The sequence below is a fragment of the Tupaia chinensis genome, unplaced genomic scaffold (genome assembly GCF_000334495.1).
Source record: "Tupaia chinensis unplaced genomic scaffold, TupChi_1.0 Scaffold000096_1, whole genome shotgun sequence".
Lineage (NCBI taxonomy): Eukaryota > Metazoa > Chordata > Mammalia > Scandentia > Tupaiidae > Tupaia > Tupaia belangeri.
Genome location: NW_006159558.1, coordinates 3351016 through 3358659, shown reverse-complemented (window position 1 = coordinate 3358659; position 7644 = coordinate 3351016). Strand labels below are relative to the sequence as shown.

The 7644-nt window shown below is 40.6% G+C and overlaps 1 pseudogene; it reads left to right on the top strand.

Moving 5' to 3' along the window:
* The first annotated feature begins 6999 nt into the window (after positions 1–6999).
* On the top strand, positions 7000–7420 carry LOC102488037 (biogenesis of lysosome-related organelles complex-1 subunit 2 pseudogene; annotated as a pseudogene).
* Positions 7421–7644: the final 224 nt, after the last annotated feature.

Genomic DNA, 7644 nt, shown 5'->3' with positions numbered 1-7644 from the left:
CTGCCTGCTCGGGTCAGCAGTCTCTACTGCACTTTGGAACTAATTGCACACATCCTTGTAATGTTCAGCATAAATATCTAGAAAACAATCTGTAATTCATTTATAGGTTTATTTGCACCACGGCAGTATCATTTACCTCTAAATCTTCCTATCTAAAACATTGGCACAATGGTCAACCCAAACCTTTAGGGAAACCTGACCCTTCACAGGTGTTTGGTCTTCCTTCTGACCCCCCAGATGGCACACCCACACTGGGTGGTACCAGACCAGCGTTCCCTTCTCTCCCGAACTATGTTAGTTGGACAAGTACATCGTACGTGACTTCTCTGTGCTCGCATTTCATATGCATCTTATTTAACTCCTGGTTTTCACTTGCCTATTGAGCTTATATTTTCAATGAACATAATTTTCACTGCTACAATTCGTGTGGTCCTTTTGGAATATACTGAATTATTTTCTCTTTTTGTTTGTGTTGTTAGTCATCTCAAGTATGCTGGTTTTGTAGTCAGTGCCTTATTACTCGGTATCTGAATCTGCTATTTGTGTTTTCTACTGACTCTGACACATGGTAGATTGTTCTTACCATTTGTAAATGTAGATTGTGAGTTTGTTCTTAGGGTTCCAGCTGTGTAAATCCTCAGTATGCTAGACTAGCATGTCCTTTCAAGAAGATTTTGGCTGTGTAAGAGTAGCTACATTGTTGTTATTTATTTCCTCTGTGGGGCGATCCCAAATATAGTACATCAAGCTAAAATCTTCAGGGCCAGCCCTGCAGCTCAGTGGCTCAGTTCTGTGCACTTGGATCCAGAGCACACATGCCTAACCATGGTTCAAATCCCTGTCCTGATAGCTTGAAAAATATACCAGTTGCTTGGACCACACCAGTTGCTTGGACCAACAGATGGTATAATGGTTATGTCACCACATTTCCACATGGTTGAATGTAGTTTGAGTCCAGGACCCGGAGACTTAGAGCTCATGCCAGGTGTGTGTGCATGCATGCCCAGGATCCTAAGAAGAGAATGGAAGAGCAGGGATTTCAGCATGGCTATCCCCACTGGGGAGTGAGTTCTTGTATTTTTATCTCTCTGTCTCACTCTGTCTATCCACTGCAAATATGCACCTTATAGCAAAAATCTCTCTTAAAAAAAAAAAAAAAGAAGAAGAAGAAAAGAAAGAAGAAAAAAAGAAAGAAAGAAGGAAGGAGAATGGAGGAAGGAGGGAAGGAAGGAAGGAAGGAAGGGAGGAAGGAAGGAAGGAAGGAAAGAAAGAAAGAAGGAGAAAAAGAAAGAAAGAAAGAAAGAAAGAAAGAAAGAAAGAAAGAAAGAAAGAAAGAAAGAAAGAAACAGAGAGAGAGAAAGAAGGAAAGAAAGAAAGATACACCAGGTGCATGTGTGTATGTGTCCAAAATCCTGATAGGAAGGAGAAATGGAGGAAAAAGGATTGCAGTTTGACAGCATCCCAATGGGCAGTGCTGTCTGTGCCTTTCTCTTGAATAAGATACTCTCTGGCCATTAAAAAAAAGAAAAGAAAAAAAAAACCTAACTAAAACCTTGACAGGAATCATCTTATAACTTTTGTTTATTTATTTCTTGCATGAGCGACAGAAGAGGACAGAGAGAGATGCTGCCAGCAAGATCCCCGCCATGATCCATCTCCAGTATGAGCTAGCTCAGATCGCTGGCATGTACATGCATACCCAGTGTGCCCAGGGACATCCCAAGACACAAACCTAGGCCCTTTCTTGCGTGGATCCATTTGCATTATTGCTGTGCTACTACAAGGCCCCTTGTAGTTATAATTTTTAAGTTCTTTTTCTTTTTTCCATAAGGTGCTTGTGCTCACCAAGGAGATACAGAAAAACAGTGAGAAGGAAACCAAGAGATCACTCCCCAGGGGGGGATGACCAAGCCACAATCCCTTCTCCATTCTCTTCCTGAGATGTTGGGCATGCACATGCATGTACCTGGCATGATTTTCAAGCAGCCGGGTCCAGGACTGAAGCCATGGTCAACTATGTGAAAGTCCAGTGCCCCAATTGCTCCACCACCTTCTGGCCCCATGCTGTTATAATTTTAAGGTAAAAGTTATTTCTACCACAAGTTCAGGAGAAGACAACTTTGTTATCTCTTCCCTGGTGAGTGAATGCTTTCCACACCTATCCACAGTGAAGTCAGTCAAGAGGGCCAGCCAGTTTTACTGGGGTGGGGAAACCAATTTCATTTCATTATCTTATATGCCCCATGGTCTTATTTTCTGTAACCATTAAAATCCAAGTCTCTGGGGCCAGCAGTTGGTGTCGTGGTTAAGGGTGCTAGACACCCACGTGGTTGACTGGGGTTCAGTTCCTGAACCTGACAGCTTTCTCTCTCTCTCTCTCTCTCTCCTTCTCTCTCTCTCTCTCATCAAATTTAAATAAATAAATAATAAAGCTAAATAAAATAATTCTTTTAAAAAAAAAAAAGAAAAAAAAACTGAGTCCCTTGGCTATTTGATTACCGAGGCAGCACCCCCGTTTATCTCATTCTGTAACTTACCCAAACCAACCCTGCGATTTCTATTCTCTCTGTATTTTTGGCCCTTGGAAGTTAACTTGTTTTCTTGTGAGCTCAGCTATGCATTTAAGATAAATTTAGTTTAGTTTTATTCAACCCTTCTTAGATGTCCTGTTGTGATTAGGGATTCTACAATAACGACTGTACTGTATTTCCATGAAGAGAAATCAGCCCCCCAATGTCATTCATGAAGATGCAAACTAAGCTACAAACTTCAACCTAATACATTGTAATGGAAGCACCAGACTGAAAGGCAATATTGCAACACTTGTCAGGGACAACGTGCCAGCATGCTTGTAGAACAGGACACATGCGGCTCTTTGAGCTGGGGCCCAGAGGCTCTTAAATGAGAAGCAGCTCCACCTCTCTTTCCCAGCTGCTGGAATCCTGCAAATCTAGCTAGTGAGTGTAGAGGCTCTGTTCTCCTGGAGGCGACTGCAAGGGTGAGAAGCTCAAAGACATTAAAGACGGAGAAGGAGATCTGAGTCTGTACTCCTGTTGGTCTTAGACCAGAGACCAGAGGCTGACTATGTGAGACGTGGAAGCCTGGGCAGTTCTTACACCTGAGGGTGGGCACTGCATCCTGGATGGGATGGCACCACTAACTTCCCGCCTAAGAGAAGACCCTCTCTCGGTTGGCTCACTCAGAGTATCCCTGATGATGGGTGGCAGCGGTGTGGCTTCTCAGTATGCCATCGGTACACATGGATAAGAAGGAGCTACAGCAAGACAGACACAGGAAGCCAAGCAGCAGGTAGCACTCCCTCTCACCAACTAGGCTTGTTGACTCAGTGAGGACCTCCTTGGGGCTCACAGAAGGAACTCAGAGAGGATGCTCATAGTGTGAAAATTCCTGCCAATAAGGCTGAAGGTCACTGATGTCATTGGTCGGGTCCCTAAAGTCAAAAGTGATAAGAAAAGATCATCTGGGTGATCATAAGTATATAAATAGTCCTAATAAAAAAGAAAATACCCCTAAAAAGATGATTGGACAATTCATAAAAGGAGCAATTAAATTGCCATTACAAATAAAAATCATTTTTGCTAAACAATTTTGAAATGAAGTAACGAAATGCCATTTTTATCTACCAAATTGATGAAGGTGATCAAACACACTGGTTTGTCAGGAAAGTCATGATGCATTTTTGCATAGAGAACCATAGAAAAATATGTCATGACTTTTCTGACCACTTAATATCTATATTGGCCTCTTATGTGTCTGAATGATGGATATGTAAATTTTGATAAAAATGATGAAGGGAAATACTTAGCAAGAACTTTTAAAATGTGCATATCATTTCACTCTACATTAAAGTAATAATTTTATAAAGTATGACGAAAATTGGGGACAGGAAACATGACTCTGAAACTATGCACAGGAAAGTGCTGGAAACAACATAAACACAACAGAAAAATAACCAAATAAATTTTACACCACATATTGCATAGCTATAAGGGAGCAGTTGAATCTCACCGTACTCTCCACGCCCACATCAACACATGGCAAACCGTTTAAGACACACATATAAAATTGTTTCTACTATGATTATGACAGTGAACAACACAGGTTATAATTCAATATGCAAAGTATATAAAGCCCAGTTTTGTATATTTATATGCAAATATAAAGATATGTACATGTGCATATATAAGTATGTAATATATAAATACATGTACTGTATATAAATATACAAGTACATACATGTATGTTTATGTATACATATACACATGGAAATGCACTAGAAGTATTAGGCTGTTAGAAGTCACGATGCATTTTTGCATAGAAAGACAGAAAAAATTGCATTATGACTTTTCGGACAACACAATATGTAGACAGATGAGTAATTATCACGTTGTGCATTATGAGTGCCTCTATTTCCTCAGTTTTCCTCAGAGAGCATGTGCTATCTGTATATTCAGCAAATAGGACAATAGCTATTGTTATGGGTAGGCTGTCTCTGTCAGTTGGCTTCCACAGCTCTAGGGGCTTTATTTCTGTTGTCTCTGATACACAGATCTGGGCAGATGCTCAAGAGAAGGAAGCCTCTCTCTTCCCACTTTGTGCCCAGTTCCAGGGTACTGAGGACCTGCTCTATACCCAATGGCTCCTCATGACCAGTGCCAAAGAGGATTCTCAAGGCTGAGCTGGCATTGGGCTAGAGGAAACCAGACTTACAGTTGGGTTCTCTCTTAACTGTTCCCTTTTATTGTGGACATTTCTATTTTCATTCTGTCCTGTTTGGTTTTCTTTTCATTTTGTTTAGAAAGATCTTTTTCTGGGTTATTCTGCTAAATGCAATTTCATCACTTACTCATCACACTTAATTGATGATAATAAGTCCTTTATGTATTGGGTTAAATCAGATCAAAGGGCTAACATTTAAGGATTTTTTTTCCTTCTTAGTTTCATAGAAAACAAAAGAGAAAAGTGCTCAAACCACTTTCATCATGTTTAACCTACTTTATTGGGTCATCAGAAAAGTCATGATGGATTTTTGCATAGAAAAACATGTAATGACTTTTCCAATGACCCAATATTTTATCTAAGTTACTCTGTCTAGTAGGGGGAAAAATCTTTGTCCTGATCAATTGCAAATTCTAGTTGACTGATTTCCCCTGTGGGCAGTGGCACAGGACAGAGTTCTGTGGGCTCAGAAGTGACACTTTCACATGTGGACAAATGACTGATTTTTACTCAGGTGTTTTTGAAATAACACCCTCTCACTAAGCCATCAGCTTAGAGGGTCAGGCAAGAGTGTTGACGTTGAAATAAGCTATATAGATAGACATAGAGATAGAGAGATAGTTTCATCTTCACTTCCATTTAAAAGCATAAGCGTGAGAGAATAGATAACTCAGACAATATTTTATGAACTGAATGAGTTCTTAGGATGCTTTCTTGTTTGCTATTTTGGTTTTGCAGAGTGCGTAGGCTTTAGACAGGGTCTTGCTGGGTTGGGATTCTCCTTCTTCAGCCTCCCAAACAGTGAGATTACAGGTGCTTATCCAGCTTTTAGGATGGGCTGGAAATTGAACCAGGTCTCCCATGTGGCCTCAGTCTGCCAAGCAGCTGAATTCAGCTCATGCTATCATGGCTGAATAAGATACTTTAAAATAAAATTTAATTCAAACTGTCAAAAGCTACAAATGACTGGAAATAATCTAAAAACAAAAAAAAAGTATCCAATTTTAAAATACATATTTCCTGGTAGAGAGGAAAACACACATGTCTTAAATTGGAGTTCTCAAAAATAAGAAATAGAATACATTAATTTGAAAATAAGCAGAAACCTTTGGCAGTTGTTGGGCAATGGTCAGGGATCGGGTTAAGTAATTGTCATTTCCTTTATACTACTTTACTGCTTTTAACCTTGGTTTAAGAAATGAGATTCTGGGAACCAGCAGTTAGTGTAATGGCTATGTCACTGTACTCCCACGTAGTCGACCGTGGTTCGCGTCCCGGACCCAGTGGCTTAAAACTCACGCTGGGTGTGTGTGCATGCGTGCCCAAGAACCCAAGAGGAGAATGGAGGAGAAGGGATTGCGGTGTGACCATCCCCCCTGGGGGGTGATTTCTCACTTTCTGTCTCTATGTCTCTCTCTGTCTGGCGAACGCATGCGCCCTATAGCGAAAACCTCTCAAAAAAAAAAAAAAAAAAAGAAATGGAGAAGGGAGAGGAGGTGATTTTTTAAAAGTGTTGCTTCAGAAAGTAATGATAGTAGCTCAAATTCTAACCTTGCAGACCAAACCAAGAGTGAAAAAGAGATCCACTTATTTAAATATTTAAAATGTAACCAGAAGGGACCAGCAGATGGTGTAGTGGTTATTTCACTGGACTCCCACATGGCCAGCCCTGGTTCAGGTCCTGGAACTGGTGGCTTGAAAATTAAACTGGGAGCGTGTATGTTCACGCCCAAAATCCCAGGAGGAGAATGGAGAAGAGATTGTGGTGTGGCCATCCTCCTTGGGAGATGATCTCTCACTTTCCATCTCATTGTCTCTGTCTCTCTATCTCTGGTGAGTGCACACACCCTAAGGCAAAAACCTCTTTAAAAAGAGAAAAGAAAAATATACAAGCAAAAACTAATAAGTTGTTACAGAAAAAATTCTCTATCCTCACCTCCTGGAGAAAGATACTTAGATGCAGGATGTTACCATTGGAAGAAAGTGGGTAAAGCGAATCTGGATCTCTTTGCAGATTTTCTTTAAACATGGGAACCCGCATTTGTGTCAAAACGTATTTCACAAGTTAAAAAATGATACTGGAAGTAGGCTCAAATTTTGATATTAGAACTCAAGAGTTATCTTCAGAATTTGGAAAAGGGCTGCCTAGAGAATTTGCAGGGCCCAGTACAAAATGAAAATGTGGGGCTCCTTGTTCAAAATTGATTAAAAATTTCAAGAGCCAGACGGCCCAGCACGGGAAGCAGCACAGAGTCAGGCATGGTGGCGGCAGCAAAGGGTGTACCGGCGATCCAACGTGAAGATTCCACTAGAGACGATGCAGTGGTGGAGACCGCTGAGGAAGCAAAGGAGCCCACTGAGACTTACGTCAATGAACACATTCTCCACGATGGCCACGTACCTGGGGAGCTGATGGCTACCCGTGAAGACTACAAGCTCCTGGAAAATATGAATAAACTAACCAGCTTGCAGTTATCTTGAAATTAATAGACATTGCTATGAACATTAGTAGAAATTTAAAGGACTTCAACCAGAAGTATGCTAGACTACAGCCTTCTCTGGATCAGGTCAACATCAAGGAGTAGTTAGCTGCCCCTTGAGCAGGCAGCCTACGAGTTGGATACATATTCCAAAGGAAAAAAAAAAAATGGAAGCCAAGTACAAGAAGCTGGAGAAGTGATAAAATAAACAAACAAACAAACAAACAAACAAACTTATTCTATGGGATAGAGTCTTTTTTAAAAAAAATATAATTATTTATTTATGTATTTATTTCACATGAGTTTTGCCAGAGAAATAAAGAGTGAGAGAAAGAGAGTTAGAAAGGAAGCTGCCAGGCCCGGGATTCAAACCATGGTCACCCATGTGGGAATTTCAGCTCCTTAATCACCACACCACCTACTG